The sequence below is a fragment of the Pan paniscus genome, chromosome 5 (genome assembly GCF_029289425.2).
Source record: "Pan paniscus chromosome 5, NHGRI_mPanPan1-v2.0_pri, whole genome shotgun sequence".
Classification (NCBI taxonomy): domain Eukaryota; kingdom Metazoa; phylum Chordata; class Mammalia; order Primates; family Hominidae; genus Pan; species Pan paniscus.
In genome coordinates, this window is record NC_073254.2 from 166,864,352 (window position 1) to 166,882,811 (window position 18,460).

The following is an 18,460-nucleotide window of genomic DNA, read 5'->3' on the forward strand; positions in this document are numbered from 1 at the left end:
TCCAGATTCATCTGTCACTCTGGACTTAATTCCAGAGGAATTTTTAAAAAGTAACCATCAAGTTAGGAAAGATGTGTAGCCAGGAAGTAGGGAGAAAGCCAACTGTGCTTCCAACCTCCCCCCGGTCTCTTGGGCCTGGTTAGGCCAATGCTAGAGGAAGGAAGAAGCTTTGCATCATATGAGCATCCAGAATTTGTATTATAACAGTGGAAGAATTATGTAATAATTAGACTGAACCAGGCTAATAATTTATGGCAAATTAAAGGATATGTGTAAGTATCTAAGACCTCATCAAAAGTCCCTAGCATCCCCCAGGGTAGAAAAATAACTGTCTCCCAGAACTTTAGCTTTTATCTGACAAATCCAAAGCAGTAAGTAAACCAGCTGTATTTGAAACGTTAGCTAGGGAGAGATTTGGATCTTTAGAATTAGAAAGCAAACCTTTGTATAGTGGGCAATAAGATACATTGCTTTGTGCCAGCTTTGGGGGGAAGCTCTGTTATTAATTCTATTTTGAATATGGAGACTCTAATAATGAGGAAAGAAACCATACTAGTTGTCTGTGAAAATTGATGAGCTGAAATCCTGGAGATAGAATTCCTTGAGAGCCAACCTAGTCCTACCCTGTGACTGATTTTCCTTCTGGGCATGACTTAATCACTTGGCTTCTTTCTAGCCATATCCTGGCCCAGATGGTTACCACGTTTCACTGTATGAATCTTATACCAATTTGCAAACTCACTGAATTTGCATTCTATCTGTGTTGGTTAATATTTGAGTGTCAACTTGATTGGATTGAAGGATGCAAAGTATTGTTCCTGGGTGTGTCTGTGAGGGTGTTGCCAAAGGAAATTAACATTTGAGTCAGTGGACTGGGAGAGGCCGACTCACCCTCAATCTGGGTGGACACCATCTAATCAGCTGCCAGCACAGCTAGGATAAAAGCAGACAGAGGAACGCGGAAGGACTTGACTTGCTGAGTCTTCTGGCCTTCATCTTTCTCCCATGCTGGATGCTTCCTACCCTCAAACACTGGACTCCAAGTTCTTCAGCTTTTGGACTCTTAGACTTACACCAGTGGTTTGCCAGGGGCTCTAAGGCCTTTGGCCACATACTGAAGGCTGCACTGCAGGCTTCCCTACTTTTGAGGTTTTGGGACTCGGACTGGCTTCCTTGCTCCTCAGCTTGCAGATGGTCTACTGTGGGACTTCACCTTGTGATCATGTGAGTCAATACTCCTTAATAAACTCCCGTTCATATATACATCTATCTTATTAGTCCTGTCCCTCTGGAGAATCCTGATTAATACACTGTCCTTAATTTTTCTGTTGGTTCCCTTCTTGCTTACACTTATTTTAGAAGCCAGTCTCTTCCCATATACTTGGAGAAATAGAAACTTTTCAGAAAAGGTCGGAGAAAGATATTATTTCTGGTCTCAAAGAGTTCACCTTCTAGTTAGAGTGAGAGACTGGACTTGCCTAGACTTCTCACATATGTATTCTTGTTCCTGAGCCTCTTAGGTGGGTTTGTGTCCTGCTTTCTGCAAGTACATCGCAACTTGGTCTCTGCCTCAGTCACCCCAGGGAACTCTGAGTTCCATATGCTCTGTGTGCACAGCAAGGACCTCTGTGTGTACAGCAAGGACCTCTGTGGGCCTGACTCCCTGAAACAGGGGCAACACTGCCATCCTCTTCTTAGTCAGCTACATGAGTTCAACAACTTTCCCACTCTCTGCCTCCTCCCTGTCCTGCTGTCTTCCAAAGGGAGAATTTTACCAGACCAGTTCCAACAATAAACACAGGTCCCTTTGAAGCATTTTCCCATCAATGTTAGATACGTTGGCTCATCCCCTTCAGCCTATCCACTGAGTGGTCCACCTCTAGTTTGGTGACTGCTTTTATTGTATGGCTAACTTTTAGTTAGTAATTAATTCATTAATCACAATTTTTTTCTATATTTGTCATAAAGGATTATTCATCTGTTTTTTTCCCTTCTCAGTCTTCATTCATCCATTCATATAGTCACTCACTCATTCATTCATCAGAATTCATTATTGAGTTCCTCCTTTTTTAAGGTCACACCCTACAAGCTGGGGGAGACAGAGATGAAGTCAGTGGTTCTGTCTTGGCTTATGCTTATAGTCATCTGAGAATCTTCAAAAAAGAAAAAAAAAAAGATGCATTGCACTGGCCCCATCTCCAGAGATTCCAAATGAATGAGTCTGGGGCAGCTCCTGAGCATCAGTGATTTTTAAAATATTCCTGGGTGATCTGAAAGTGCAGCTAAGACTGAGAACCATGAGAAGATGAGGGCATGAATAATATGGATTAAAATGAAAAGGCAAGGCTATCCTGAACACTTCAGAGGGACTGCTCTCAGGAAAGCCTCCCAGCAGGCCTGCACCCTTGGCCTGCACAGGACTGACAGCCCTTCTATCTCTGCTCAGCCCCATTGACCACAAATTTAGCCACTGCTCAGGCGAGAGATGTGGCACATCTGACTCAAACTGAGCAAAGAGAGGACGGTAGCATGACTAACTTTCTCTCAGCTGAACAATAATGGTACCACCTTTCTCGAGGGAGTGTGCATTTTGAGAAACTGTGCGGCTGCCGCCCACCCAAGCTCAGGAGTCCTAACGCTTGGGCAGAGAAGATTTTGAGGCAGGTCTAAATGTCTCTAAAATTTGTATGGCTATAAAAAAGGAGGAGTTCATGTCCTTTGCAGGGACACGGATGAAGCTGGAAACCATCATTCTCAGCAAAATATCACAAGAACAGAAAACAAAACACCGCATGTTCTCACTCGTAAGTGGGAGTTGAACAATGAGAACACATGGACACAGGCAAGGGAACATCGCACACCGGGGCCTGTTGGGGAGTGGGGGACTGGGGGAGGGATAGCGTTAGGAGAAGCACCTAATGTAAATGATGAGTTGATGGGTGCAGCAAACCAACATGGCACATGCATATCTATGTAACAAACCTTCACGTTCCGCACATGTACCCTAACACTTAAAGTACAATAAAAAATAAATAAAATAAAATAAAATCTGTATGGCTAGGTGAGGGTAATAGCTTACACTTCAAGGGAGGCCGATGTAATTCTGGAGATGTGACAGGCAGTTGCTGAGATGTTTAAAGGAGTAAGTAGAAAAGAAGGAAATTGAGGACATCCCGGCCTTCTCCGGGTCTTTCTGCTTCTGTGACAGGATGTAGAGTTAAAATCATGAGAGGACTGCAAGCCCTGCCCCTTCACATTCCTCCACGCACTGAGAAATCCTATCTGGTCCCTTCTCTGCTTTGTCAGGCTGAGGCCTGGCCTCTCCGTCCTGCAGGTGCACGGGTGTAAGAAAAGGACTGGAGCCCGTGTGAATAAACTGCTGAGAATCAGCCCTTCCTCCCATGAAAATCATATATTGGCTGGGGCTCCAGGGTATGCTTTGTGCTCCAGCGGTAAGATTTATTTCTTTTCCTTCTCTGTAGAAAATTCCCCTCTCATGGTGGCACAGGGAGAAAATAATGTCCTAAAAGTGGAGACAGACTGGGGCAAGCAGATGGCTGCGAAGGCGCCATTTCTCTGTGTGTCCAGCAGGGGGCGCCGATGACAAGCGCGCGGGCTGCGAGGCCGCACAGACTCTTACGCAACGATGAGGGCGCAGGCTCGCGGGCCAAGGATGCTGACGCAGGCCTGAGTCCGGAAAAGACCCGCACATCTGGGGCCCAAGTGGCCCATTTCCCCAGAGGCGAGCAAGGACTCTCAGGAATCGTCATCCTTCCCATGAAATCCTGGAAACTGCTTAGTTGAGTTTCTGGTTGACTTGGCGCTGCGTGCAGCTGGCAGCTGCCTGTGAACCCAGTGACAGTGGTTCAGTGCTCATGTTTGTTTTCCAAAAGGGGCTGCCCTGATTTTTGTTTTTTTAAGACTAAATAATAATAGTCATCATAGGCACCCTTTTCTGAACAGCCCCTCTATGCCTTCCCGGTGCTAGGGGTTTGATGCTCATTGTGTATGTTCCCCTGCTGTGTGTGTTTCATCCTCTCATCCTGCAGCAAGGAGCCCCACCAGTGCCTCCCATCAGACCTCCCTGCTGTGTTCAATGCAACTTGCTTTTAAAAGGGAGCCAGGGAGAAAGGGACGGAAGGAGGGAAGAGGAGAGGACACCAATCCCTTCCCAGATTCATTCTACCTATCAAAGCGAGAGAAAGCTTGTGTTTGGAGAGTGAACAGGAAACGATGTTATTTGATTGTCTTAAATCAGTTTCATCTTGCTGTTATTTTACTGTTTAAGGCTTCTGTTTGTTCTGTTTTGTTTTGTTTTCAATTTCCCTCAAATGCGTCAGTGATCTCTAGAATATTTCTGTATTCTAGAGAAGATTTGTGCTTAACAGGGAGAGAAAAGGTACAATGGGATTATTTCTGGTAAATAAGGCTGCTTTTTTAATCCCTTTGCTTTCTTAATTTTGTTAAAAGAAAAATTATGAAGTTATTTTTAAAAGAATTATAAGAATTCAAAACCAGGCTTCCTTCACCGAAGACATGTTAACTTAAAAATCTGGAAAATATAGATCTAGAAGAAAAAGCATAAACTGCACTTACAATCTCCTAGCCAAGCAGTAATTGTTATTTAATTTAGTATATCAAGTAAGGATCTTTTTCTAATATTCTATATGCTATACTAGAAAGTGTTATAGTATTATACATAGATTAACAATCTATTGTTTACTTAAAATATTTTGATAATTTTAAATATTTGCACAGTGTTTATCATGTGTCATATAAATGTAACAAAATACATTCAGTTAATTTAATAAGGATGGATATTAAAGCTATTTTCACTATTTTTTTCTGTTTTTCTATTGTAAACATCACTAGGACAATAACTTTTACATACATTTCTATTTCCTTGGGAAAAATCTCTAAAAGAAAAATTGAAGATCAATGGATATTTAAAGCTACTCAGCATGTATTTGCAAATGGTCTTCTAGAAGCACCGAGCCAATTTGCATTTTCACCAATGGTTAGGAGCCAATACCAGTAGAGTTCCTTTTCATGTGCTTTGACAATTTTATAGGTTGCAAATAGTATTTTATTGTTGTTCTAATTTGCATTCTTGTGTCTTTTTCTCTTGAATTTTTCAGACTCCTTTAAGGATCTTTCCAAAGGTCTTCAATTTTGATATAAGCAACAAAGAATAAGAGTGAGTAACAGCTAAAGAAACCAGGGAACCGTAGCGGTAGAGTGTAGCAGTGAAAATATTTAAGACTTGATGAAACAATGTCCCTTGCATAGACCGATGCTTTTATAGGCACTCCGGACCTGCAGTGGACTGTTTCTGTTCTCCCAAAATCCATACGTTGAAATCTAATCTTCAATATGATGGTATCAGGAGGTAAGGCTGGGAGGTAATTAGGTCACAAGAGTGGAGCCCCCATGAATGGGATTAGTGCCCTTCTAAAAGAGGCCCCCAAGTGCTCCCTTGCCAGCTACTGGCTGAGGACACAGTGAGAAGACAGCTGTCTATGAGCCATGAAGTGAGCCCTCACCTGACATCAATTCTGCCAGCACCTTCATTTTAAACTTTCCAGCCTCCAGATCCGTGAGAAATAACTTTCTGTGTTTATAAGCCACCCAATGTATGTTTTGTTTTGTTTTTACAGCGGCCTGAATAGATTTACAGCCAAGAAAATTAGAGAGGGGATCCAGGTTGGAATTAGTCTTCAATTTGATTACTCAATTATGATGACTAAAAGACCTACTGAGCACCAGAATTCTGGTGATTTTTTTTTCCCAAGGTAGCCTAACATAAGGCAAGATTGTAGCATGAAGGAAGGGGATGACTTCTGAGAAGGCTTTCTTCACCTTGTACAGAAACCCAGGAAGTGGGTTGTGGACACAGGTGTGCACATGTCACCTTGTGGTGTGCATATGTGTGTGCTCTTGGGAATGTCATCCCTTCTTATTTTACCTGCATGTGAAAGCAGCAGGAACCTGTGCTAGAAAACAGAGACAATTAGAAGATAGCTGTGCTTTGGGGAAGCAAGTCAATTGACTGAAAAACAATTTGCCAAATGTCCAATTTGTGAGATTGTAAGGATGTTTAGAAGGTTTTCTTTTCCTCTTCACCCTATACTTTCCCTGTCCCTGTCTGTGAAGTTGGCCCAGACTATTTTGTTACAGAGGCAGGGTCATGTTCAGAAGCAGGCGCAGGAATTAAACTAAAACATAAGCAAAAACCCTCAATGGGTCAGTAAATTGGTCATTCATCAAGTTAATTTTAACAAATTGGCTTTCAACAAATTGGCCTGGAGCCCTACTTTGGCACCTTCTTCTGGAAATGTCTTCTTTTCCTCTTTTAGTCCTTTTCCGTTCAACGTTGTACTTCACCTAGACCTTGAGATTATGCCATTCACAATTATAATCTCAACATTCATCACTTGCCTTGGGAGGTACAGACTTAACTGTTGGCTGGCTAAACGTTTATGTGGAATCTTAGAGGACTTGTAACACTATTTAATGAAACACTCAAAACATTCAAAGTCTAAAGGGGGATGGTGATTTGGAAATAACTTCTCTTATCTATTCCTACCTGCCCTCTGGCTTCATTCATGGTCATAGGGCCTTAGTTTTTCGACAGAGAGCACCACCATTTTTGGCCATGCATTCTCTTTTTCCACAGCCCGTTTATATCCATCTGGTCACCACCTGCCAATGAAAAGTAAATAACAATGACTGCTCCCTCCACTGGCTTCTGTCCCTAGGGTGAATGGCCAGGAGTTTGAGCCACTGCTGGACAAGAGCCGTTGATTGCTCGAAGGCTGGCAAGGACAGCAGAGCCCTCATAGTGATCTGGCCTCTGCAGGAGAGAAAAAGGGATGAGCAGACATGTTGCACTGAGATTAGCTTCCTGCCAATTTCTCCTGAATTTTCCTAAAATAAAAGTGCATTTTCTTCCCAGCCTGATTACATTTCAAAAGCCCTCTTCTACTAGCACAGCCTTGGTAGATGCTGGACTCTAGAGAGGATTAAAGGTGGTGGGAATGGTAAGGATGGTGAATCCGGGATTAAAATTGCCCTGCCACACATTGGGTCAGAGCAAATATTTGTGAAGCTTGAGTTATTTGCAGTGCATCATTATGGTTTCTGTATGGGAAATGCCAAGTTGTACTTCGATGTGCAGGGAGATAAAAATATATTTACCAACACAGGGTGTTATGTGTTAAATGGTAAGGTGCCAGAATGCTCATAAACTTGACCAGTACAAGGATGTTGTCAGAGGTGGTGTGGGAAGCAAAATTGTGAATCAGGTGCTGAAATGATTAAAGAAGATGGAAGACTGAGCTGACGACAGTATGCATTAATTAATGGAAATGTATGGCCTGAAATGTAAAAGAGGAGATGTAGTTGAGTAAGAAGTGCAGCATCCTTTCATCTATCACACTGGAAATCCAGCAAAATCTGAGACCAAGTGACTATTTAAAGTCAACTATATAGAACTCCAGAGCTGGGGATGATTTATCTGCAGGAAGAAACCAGCTTTGCTCTGGGCTAAGAGTGAAAGCATATTAAATATGTAGCCTTTTAAAGAATCATATTTCTGTATCATCTATACATATTTATATATATATATACACACACACACTATTTCATATATATAATGGATTAAAGCAGATCATAACATAATAAATATCAAATTATTCATGTTCCTCTTTTGAGCCTCATTCTACAGAAGGAACACTTTCACGCTTTAAAAAAGACAGGATCACCTCTGATCTATGAACCATTTTATTTCAAATACATCTTACTGTTACAATTTGGCCTACTGCTTGGTGGGGAAAGGCCTTTCCACGTTTCACTCACTGCAGAGCAATCCAGCTTTCCTGTGATATTCATCTGATGTTTATATCCATCTTTTGAAATGTAGGGGCTATTAGATCAGAAATATTCCATGAAGAAGGGAGCAAAGATTCATGTCACTGACAACTGGAGAAGAAACAGAGAAAGGGTAATAATATCGTGGGACAGAATGGAGTCCCTTCCAGATCTTTGGAGGGCTAGCACCATATCCTTCCCAATCATTTATTGCAAGGCTAACTAAGGTCCTGAAGAGTGGGCCCCTTCAGTCTGAGGCCAAGAGGCCGCTGACCTACCCTGATATAGACCAAACTGTGCTTAGTTTCCCTCTGGAAGCACCAGAATAGCTGCACTAGTTATACTGTGTCATTTCAGAATGCTGACCTCAACCCTTAGCCCATTTGTTTGTTGACACAATAGTTTTTTTTTTTTTTTTGAGAAAAATAAATCTTTGTACTGCAGTTAGAAATAAAGCTTAAAGAAAAATCACTGGGATTGGTGACATGTTGCTTTAAGTTAAAAAATGGCTCTGCAAGGTGGGTATCCAAACCTTTGCAGCTGTTCTCCATGCAAGAAGAACAACTCAAGAGCAGCATGTCATGGGCAGCTCCCAGGAAAGGAGGAGAGAGGCTGGAGGCACCAAACCCATCCAAGCACTCAGTACTTGCAAAGGCCCCGGTCTCCTTTACTATCCAAACACCTTACACTTTCTAGGAATTCAATACACACGGATTAAAGCCCAACTTACTAAAACTAGTTATTTAGCATTAATAATTTGAATCTTTAGGTTTTAGCTGGTGAAGGACTATATAAGTTTTTATTTGAAAATCAAGTGTGTTTTTCTTTCTTTCTTTCAAATCAGGTACTCATGATGTGTGACAAATGGCATGCCTCCTGCAAGAGTTATGAGTTATGTGCCTAAACAGGAAGGATCATCTCATTGCAGAATTAGGGCATCATACAGTGGGAAGGGAGTTTCAAGGTCATTTAGTCCAGCCTCCGAGTGATACAGAAATTCTCTTTGCAGCATCCCTACCACGTGGCCATCAAACTTCTACTAGTGTATCCATCCACACCTGGTCTGTCTAAAACCTTGAGAACAGCCCCTTGTATAGTTCAATAGCCCCAGCTGAAGGAAAAGGTTTTGTTATTTTCAGTAAACATATTCTGTTGTATAACTTTGGTTGATCGGTTCCCCTTTAGCGACCCAGAAAACACTGAGCTCCCTCTGACACCCATGCCCTTTGACTGAAAGTCAGCCATAAAATAGAGCACCAGAGTAACTTTCCAGAGTCCCAGATTTGCCCCTTCGCTCCACTGCAAATCAAATGTGTGACCTGTGTTTCAATTCAATTAGCCTTTTCCTAAGGGTTTCACTGTTTCTGTTCCTGTGAGTTTCTTTTTTAAAGATCTGTATTTGTATATTTCAAGTGGAATTTTTTTTTTTTTAGCAAACCACAACATTTTATTTTAAATTGAGAGATATGGTTTGATTTTTATTTTTATTGTGGAAAATTTCAAACATACAAGAGTAGATATAATATAGTAATGAATGCCTTAGTATTTGTCACCCAGGTGTAAATATATCAAATTGTGGTCAATCTGTTTTTTTTGAGATGGAGTCTCACTCTGTTGCCCAGGCTGGAGTGCTGGAGTGCAGTGGCGCCATCTCGGCTCACTGCAAGCTCCGCCACCTGGGTTCATGCCATTCTCCTGCCTCAGCCTCCCGAGTAGCTGGGACTACAGGCGCCTGCCACTACACCTGGCTAATTTTTTCTATTTTTCAGTAGAGATGGGGTTTCACTGTGTTAGCCAGGATGGTCTCGATCTCCTGACCTCGTGATCCGGCCGCCTTGGCCTCCCAGAGTGCTGGGATTACAGGTGTGAGCCACTGCACCCGGCCGGTCAATCTTATTTCATCATTACCCTCACCCCGTCTTTCTCCTCCCTGGATTGTTTTGAAGCAAATCCCACATACCATACAATGTCAGCCATACCTTCTCATATGAACCTGGGAGCAAATTCTCCAAATGACAAAATCAATGGAAGACATTTGGGGGGCCTTGCCCTTATAGTGGGTGCTGAAGTTACAAAGGTGAATAAAATTGTGCCACGTTTCGGTCTTTTTGGAAAACACTACCCCTCATGTGTCTGTAAAAATTGACTCTTCTTTTTGTGCTAACACTTCCTTTTTTTGGCCAAAATCTTTCTAAAAATAGACAGCAAGCCCCCTCCTGTTGCCCGTTTCTTAAACTTTCCTCTCGTGAAGGTGAGCTAGGATTGTACAATTACAATGCTTTGAGAATTTTGTTCCTTTTGAGCTGTCTTTACTTTTCAAAGCCTCTAGTCATGCTATTGGACCTATCTTTTCCTCTAATAATTAAAAAAGTCTCTATATTGTGTTATTCTCTGTCTTTTCATCCCAGTTTACTATGATTAACATGGTTACCATCTTCCCAGGTTCTTCCCGTTCATTTACCTTCACCATTTCATTTCACCTTGCATTTCTTCCCAGTTGCTCAGACTTCACTTCACAATAGTAATTTTCTTTTTCTTTTTTTGTACCTTCTGAAAGGGCAGTCTAATGACAAAGTCAGTCGATAATTGCTCAGAAGATCTGTATTCACCAGAAAGAGTCTTTCTGCTGATATTCAGAAGATCAAATTTTAAGCTCAGCATGAACCAAGATCCAGTTACACTGTCTGCACACACACAAACAGAAAAACCACCACAGTATGTATGAGGGAAAGATCAGACCATACAATCATTATGTGATAATGTATTAATAATAGATGGTATAATGAACCAAAAATTAGCTTGTCAACACTCCCAGGTACTTTTCATAAAATAATTTCCATAACCTGCTTTGCCTGTGAAGAAGGGAACACATTATCCCACAGTTACTTGGGGGTGGAATGATTAGCGTGGGTCCAGGACGCGGCCCGGGGACTCTGTGGTTGGCCTTACACCTTTCCAGACAACGTCCTTGGCCTCTCCCCTACTACAGCATGTGTAGCTGTGTGTGGGACGGAGGCTAAAAGCCTGGTTATGCTCCACAGAATGAATTCTTATGTCCCTGAGCTCTTCTCAGAAAACATGCAGGGAGTCTCTGCCAGCTGCAGAAGTTCAACTCCTAGGAAGAGGGGATGAATTTCTGTGTTTTATTTCAATGGTGTAGCATGAGTGTGCAGAGCCAACAGTATGATAACTGGTGGTCCTCACGTATGTCTTGGCTACATCATCCTGTGACATGGTCCTGAGGCTGACCAGGGGATGGAGCTGACCGTCAGAGCCCCAAATTTGGCATGAGGCATAGCCAATATATGGGACAAAGGTCAAAATTTATGTCACAAAAGGTAACCTGGGACTTGCCTGTCACTGCAGATCCTGCACGCTGCAACATAGCAGTGTTTAGTGCCTGTTTAGGTTGTAGGGGTCATCAGGTCTTCTAAGGAGTCACAGCATATATAGCTAAATTTTCTGAATATAAATCTATGTGTTAAACGAAATGACACAGGACAGGTCATGGAGAGCATAAAAGAACTGTGTTTGGAGACTCATAAGTACTCTGGTCTGGGCATCAGAAACTTGATACAGTTTGCATCACACCCAGGAGGAAGGATCATTCGGGCATTTGGATTTGGTTGCATTGCTGACATCTGTCAGAAACCCAGCTAACAGCCATTGGCATGAAAAGCACAGTTAAAATGAAATGGATCTATTCAATGAGAAGCTCAAAACTATAGCTGGTTTACAAAGTGTTTTTGTCTAGCCACATGCATCATCAATTTAATATTTCAATGTTTCAAGTTTATTTCCATGAATGAGATTTCATTTACCCCCACACACTCACTTAACCTATTGAGTGGTTCTAAGTTATTAACAAATACAGTCACCAAAAAGGTGATTATTTTAGAAAGAACAGAGAAAACCTATTAGTTACATCTTTATTTATCTTAGACTTTTAGGCAGCGCCTCTAGAAAGTGCTGAGCAGAAGCTTAATATGGGAGTGAAGAAAACCAACTTGTTTATCTACCTCTAAGTCACAAAGGCTGTTCTGCACACAGCTATGAACTTCTGGGAATAGAAAAGCCACTTAGCAAGTTAGCAGGTGAGGTCAGAGTAGATGCATATTCTCTGGGCTCATAAATTAGCCAAGGAAGAGACGACACCCTAAATCATCTTTATGGGGCCTAAACCATAGAGTATAAAAAGCAAATGCATATTTAGATGACACATATTTGCTAAAATAATTGGACTTTTATTACATTTCCCCTGTGACCTTAATGACCTTGCATATATTTATCTTCCAACTAGACAACGTATTTGTGGATACGTGTTACTCACACACAGGTTTCTGTTAACACTCAAACTGAACCACTCAAAAGGGGTGTCATTTGTGAAGTCCAGGGAAAATCATCATAAAGGCAGCTCTTAACACCTAGGTCACAGGGAGGCTTATTTGCCTAAAAGAAATGCTCATGTTACAAAGGGGTCCTTTCTGCCGTTTTTGTTTGAAAACAGACTCCTCTAAAATATGCCGATATCTGTAGAAGAGGAGCAAGAAGAGTTCCCCTCCAGAGGCTGCTCCCTGGAGAGTCACAGAGATCCTCGCATTTCTCCCATAGTATTCTTCCCAGGCTGCCCATTTCAGCGCAGCATTGACCAACACGTTTCAAGTCCATAAGCACTTCCAAATGTTGAATTAGAGAATCTCATAATATATCCACAGATTAATCGAACTAATGATATTCATAGGTAGCCAGGATGGGTCACGTTTTTCAGCTTGTAGTTAAATAAAATCACATCTCTTTCTCTTGTATGCCTCCCCTCTCAATTAATTTTTCAGTTCCCACAGTTTGGTTTTTAGAAAAATATCCAGTATAACCTATTCAGGTTCCCTCCTACTGCCTTGTCCAAGAACACTATGGACTTATTCATTCCAAAGGGTTCATTCTGTACAAGAACACTAGGCAGCCGGTTGAAGAGAGAAAAAACTGGAAAGTCTGGTCAGTGCACTAGTTACTGATGCTGACACCAGGCTCTACTGCTAGAAACTGGATCTGCAGAATCTGAACCAGCCCTCCCTGGCTAACACTCAAAGGCTTTTGGTTGCACCAAAGTCACCGGGCAATTGACCACATTCCTTCTTGTAGGTTTCTCTTCGGGAGACTTGGTTTCCATTCTTGCCAACGGATCTTTAAGTCATCCAGATACAAACTATCCTAACTTCAAACACAAAGTTCAGTCCTCGGTTCCTTGCTTCCCTGAAGCCCCAAGGATTCCACACCATTTATTTATTTATTTATTTATTTATTTATTTATTTATTTATTTATTTATTTTTTAGGGCACAGAGAGGGAAGCCTTCAAGTAGCAGAAGGCCCTGGTCTATTCTTTTCCCAGAACAGTTGAGTGTCTCTTCAACCTACCTAGGTATCACCAAGCTTTGGGTCACCCTATGCAGAATCAAGAATCCCCACTCCAAGAAACCTCATCATAGAAGACAGCACACTTGGAAAGGATCCTACTCCACTCAATGCCCAGTGACACCTGCCATTCTTTTGCTTTGCACAGATTTCTTAAAGTGAAGGGTGGAAATATCTCTGGATCATGTCTTTGCTCTAGTCTCTGTTATTGTGTTGTAATCTGAGAAAAATCATTTATTTTCTCCATTAAGAGTAGACTAGGAATTTTCTAACTTACCAGTTTAGTAGATCAGAAGTTTTTAAAGCTTTTCTTTAGCCTCGGAATCCTTTTTATTCCCTACATTTTACAAGTATGAACTTTTACTATCATATTCTCAGGTGTTCCTGAGCCATAATCTTACTTTCTGAAAGCAAATTTTATTTATTTTTTAAATGTTATGTTAGGTTCAGGGGTGCATGTGCAGGTTTGTTATATAGGTAAACTTGTGTCACAGGCGTTTGTTGCACAGATTATTTTTTCACCCAGATACTAAACCCAGTACCCAACAGTTATTTTTTTCTGATCCTCTCCCTCCGCCCATCCCTCATCCTCAAGTAGACCCCAGTGTCTGTTGTTCCCTTCTTTGTGTCCCTGTGTTCTCACCATTTAGCTCCCACTTATAAATGAAAACATGCAATATTTGGTTTTCTGTTCCTGCATTAGTTTGCTAAGGATGATGGCCTTCAGCTCCAGCCATGTTCCTGTAAAGGACGTGATCTCATTCTTCCTGAAGCCAAATTTTAACATATGCCACAGAACCCCCTATTTTTCTTAGGTAGAGAACTTAATCTAGTCAATCTCATTTAAACCTAATAAATTTTGTTGATGTCTCTATCACACTGGGTTGAAAAATCAAGCACACTGAAGGCTATTTGCCATTTTCTACTTCCTCACTGAGAGAGGAATTTTATAAAATTAGAGGCAGTATCTCAGAGGAGAGGTAGGACGCTTTATGATTTTATATTTGTATCCCTATTCTAGCAAATGTTCTGGAGTTCGTTTATAGAACCAGCTTCCCCTCTGTACACAGAGGGTCGTGCTCAACGCACCCTTCCAGTTCCCATCTCATCTGTTGCGACTTTGAATGCTTCTTCTAGAAGACCAATTGCCGAGGCCTGTAGGCTCCATTAGCCCAAGGGTAAAGAGACATGGGCCTGCCCCATTCACTCTCTGTATTGCTTTGGCCATTCATCTAATCTCTTTGAGTTGTGGTTTCCTCACTAGTAAAATAAAGAAATAAGATGGTCTCAAATCTTCTCCCACTTTTAGAATTATACATCTGATGAATTATGAACACTCAGATTCTTGGATTCTTCCAAGTCCTTTAAAGCAAACCCTATTACTCCTTGCAAGTAAATATTAGACAACCTCAACCCCTATCAATTCTGCAATTTACATGCAGTTCAAGTAGCTGAAGCATACTGGGCTTGCTGCCACTTACTCTAACCTGGTACAGTGATCTTTGGACATAAAAGTTTTGTCTGTTTCATTCTAAAATCAACAACATGAGGTATTGCAGAGCCACAGGATAAGAACCTGGATATGAGAATGGAACAGCACTGGAAGTCAGCCAAGCACGATTTGTATACTAATTCCAGCTCTGAAATGGACTAAACACCCCGGTTTCATCACTCACAACTCCTGTGCCTCATTCTGATCACCTGCAAAGTGGACATAACAATGCGCTCACTACCTCCCTCAGACGATGGTTGTGAACTACTTAATCCCAGACCAGCCACCAGGTGCCACAGCCAGAAGGTCACCCCCGTTCCAGAAAACTCTTTATTCCTGGTAGGGAGTTCTGACATCACAGAAGACTTTGAAATCCTTTTTTTTACCACAGCTTACTTTGTGGCTTAATCCCTTGCCTACCTTACAACACATTCTCTAGCATCCATTTGATATAAATATTTATATTTGCATATATATATAATATGCATATATTTTACCTAGCACTTATCTATGCTTTGTCCATTTGATCTGATGCATATATATTTTACCCAGCACATAATAAAAATGTAAGTTGGTTATTTTTATTATTACTGAAATTATTTTTAGCATGTTTACACTTTTGTTTATGCCATCGGCTTCTCCTTGAGGTCCTTTTTCTTCAATGCATAATTATCCAGCAAAAATCCACATCTTTTGTGGGAAAAAGTGAAAGCATTTGAGCTCCTGTGTTCACAAAACTCTTGTAACAGTTTTCACGTTTACTTTTATTGTGGTTATTTTTGCATGCATTATTTTTCTTACTATACGTATGCCCCTGGGGATCACCACACTGTGTATGTTTATACAGTCCCAAAGCAGCTAGCATGTAACATTTCCCATATGGAACTCAATAAATACTCAATACATTATTGACAAAGACTTAATGAAAACAGACCCAAGAGCCCAGAAATCATTTCTTGGCTGTGTAGCTTGCTTGATTTGGACTTGCCATGTGGTTTAGACAGGGCAGAGGGTATTTTCCGATCAGCCCAAAGTGGGCTTCATTATGTACCTGATGTCATTAAATCCATAGCCCTATCTGCCCGAGAGTCCATTCCATTTCTGAGTGTGTCTGTTAGGCTGAAAGCAAAAGTCTTTATAATAGGATTAGACATTCTAATAGCCCCTAGAGAAATAAAAGCACTTCATGAAGGTTATTTTTTTCTGAATAAAAGCAGCCTATCCATATAACAGAAAATGTGTAGTAATTAGAAAATATTCTGTTTCCCTGAAATCATAGTACTGATAAATGACATTTATTGGGTTTCTATCTTATGCCACATATCAGATGTGTTATCTTGTTTAAGCTTCACTACTATGTGGTAGGAATCATTATTATTCCCATTTTACAGATGAGAAACTGTAATTGAAAGTTGCCAAGTAAGTTGCTTAATGTTCACAATTAGCAAGTGATAAAATAATTTGGCCATCACCAGAGCTCTCTATCTAGACATAAATGTTTGGAAAATTTCTGATCAAGATGGCGTCCCTATTCCAGGACTCTCTGCCTTTGCTCTCTAGGATTTCTGAATATGAATACAGAAATAGACAGGAGTTCTCATGGTCACTGTGCAACCTCTGTTCAGTTTTGTTTTGTTTTGTTTGTGAGATGGGATCTGACTCTGTTGCCCAGGCTGGAGTGCACTGGCATGATCATGGCTCACTGCACTCAACCTCCTAGGCTTAAGTGATCCTTCCATCTCAACCTCCCAAGTAGCTGGGACCACAGGTGTGTGCCAACATGCCCAGCTAATTTTTTATCTGTAGAAATGTGGTCTCACTATGTTGCCCAGGCTGGTCTCAAATTCCTGGGCTCAAGTAATAGTCCTGCTTTGGCCTCCCAAAGTGCTGGGATTATAGGTGTGAGCCATCACACTCTCTTCTCACTTCTTAAATCTTGATAACTTTTCTCTCTCTTCTCTCCTCTTTTCTTTTCTCTCTCTCTTCCTCTCTCTCGCTTTGAAAAAAAATAATAAACTTGGCTTCCTCCAACTGTCATCAGTGGTCGCTAGAGGGGCTTTCCCAATACTCAGAAAAACACATCCCTGTTGCTTTTTGTCAGAGACTTTCTATGCATGACTTAGGCCTCATCAGCAGTAAAAGCTCAAGCAGTAAGGGTGTCTGCTGCCAGGCTGCACTGACTTGGAGGAGCAGGGGCCGGGCTTGCTGTACTGCCCTACTCAGTGCTGGAGGTTTCACTGTCCTTCGGGACAACAAAATTATGTCACTTTCACCTGCCAGGACAGGCACCAAAAAACCCATTGGTACAGCCCCTTCCCAATAAGAGAAGCCAAGGGGCAGCAGCTAGTCAAGTCAGGTGCAGGAGAGCAGAGAATGAGAGGGGGATGCATTGAAGGAGGCGGCACCTGGGTAGGTGTTTCAGGGAACAGGCCCCTTCTTCCAATCATGGGGAATTTCCCTTTTTGTGAAAGGGAAATTCAGAATAGGAATTCCTATCAATGACAAGGCCATGTAAGTGGCACAGAAAACATAAGTAGTTGTTGAGCCACTTACATGGCCCAACATGTGATTGAGTGACTCTTTTTTTGAGACGGAGTCTCTGTCATCGAGGCTGGAGCACAGTGGCACAATCTCGGCTCACTGCAACCACCGCCTCCCAGGTTCAAGTGATTCTCCTGCCTCAGCCTCCTGAGTAGCTGGGATTACAGGCACGTGCCACCACGCCCAGCTAATTTTTATATTTTTAGTAGAGACGGGGTTTCACCATGTTGCTAGTCTCAAACTCCTGACCTCAAGTTATCCACCCACCTTGGCTTCCCAAAGTGCCAGGATTACAGGCATGAGTCACCGTGCCCTGTTGACTGAGTGACTCTTAAACTATTGCAGCATGAAAAGCTGTCCCTTCTCCTTCTATCACCTACCCTTTCCCTGAGCAGCTGAGGGTTGAATGCAGTGTGTCTACTCTCCAAGTAGCTCCAACGTAGATCACTTGTATTACAATTGATTTTTTTTTTTACTATTACCTAACAGCTCCATCTGTTACTAATCCATAACAGATGCAAATTTTTGTACATTTTATGCATTTTATGGACTTTGGCAGCAACGGGCATTTTCCTGTTTATGCCACTCTCAATCAGTTAATGTTTTCTGGGTTTTCTCCCCCTTACTCCAGTTCCTAAACAGATACTCCTTTCTTCTGAGAACACAGGCAAAGCACACAATATTGATCTGATTGCAGCATAGAACCCTCCCGAAATCCTGAAAGCCAATTACCTCATACTGCACAGTACAGTAAATTCTAGGATAACCTTAGAAAGGGAGTCAGTCAAGTGGTTTATAAGAAAAGAAACTATAAAAAGAGTGCTCTTCAGATTCTTCCCCTGCTATAATCCAGTCAGGTCATATTTTATTGGTGCTCATTATTCAGGCAGACAGTGATAACTGTGGAAACCATGGAAACATATTATGGCCAAATTGATGCTGCTTCAAAACGCCAGTGACTCATGCTGTGGAACACTAACCATGATCCATTAAGGCGCTTCTTGGACTTTTGTCAAGAGGGCCCTCCACGTGTGCATTCTAGGTGCAAGTGCAGCCACAACTCACTTGGAGAGTGAGGGGGCTCTCCAATATAAAAGGCAACTCATCAGACTTTTCCCAGAATGAATAAAAAGATATCACAAGTTGCA